The following is an 828-nucleotide window of genomic DNA, read 5'->3' on the forward strand; positions in this document are numbered from 1 at the left end:
CGATGAGCGAGTTAATTTCGAGTTGATGTAGATATAATTCACTTAATAGGGAACTAGCTAGCCTTGTAGTTCTCCCTGATCAGAGGTTGAGTTTCCAGCGATGACGTTAGGTAATGTTTTAGTAAAGGTACTAATGTCAGATGTGAATCCACTGAAATGAAATGGTTTATAATGTTCGAAATTTATAAATGTTCCTAGTCAAATCTCCGAAGTTTTTCGATTAATAAGTGTTAATCACAGTTATGGCTTACGAAGTTTATAGCACACCAATTTTAGCAAACCAATAATAGATACTTTTTTAGGCGCGTCGCGTTGGTTATATATATAGGCGTGTGAAGAATTTCTCGAAAATTCAGATTACGTAACAATACAAAGCTACACTGGCGTTTACGTACACATATATATTCTTGATTCTTGCACTCGAGAATCTTCTACAACTTCAGAGAATAGGCGGGAGTTTGACAATAGACCTTTAACAATATACGTTATGTACATTTCTAAGTATAAATTAAATTCAAACAAACATCAACATTAAAATAAATATAGGATAATAAATCCGTCACAGATTGCCGTTTAATATAATTTTTATGTAAGTCCATACCATCTCAAGAATTCATATCACGACTTTGTGCAGGCGAAGACATGACTGTGAAATATCATTCAATAACATTTTGTGTATGATTGGGATTATTATCTTGCTAAAAGATGAACTTACATCTGATGAGTCGTGTTTCTGAGGGAATGAAATGCTTAAACAAAATCTTCCTGTAATATTCAGCAATCAGTGTGTGATTATTTTTGTGTAGATCTTATAGACCATTTGCCGAG

This window comes from Limulus polyphemus, unplaced genomic scaffold (genome assembly GCF_000517525.1).
Source record: "Limulus polyphemus unplaced genomic scaffold, Limulus_polyphemus-2.1.2 Scaffold406, whole genome shotgun sequence".
Taxonomy (NCBI): domain Eukaryota; kingdom Metazoa; phylum Arthropoda; class Merostomata; order Xiphosura; family Limulidae; genus Limulus; species Limulus polyphemus.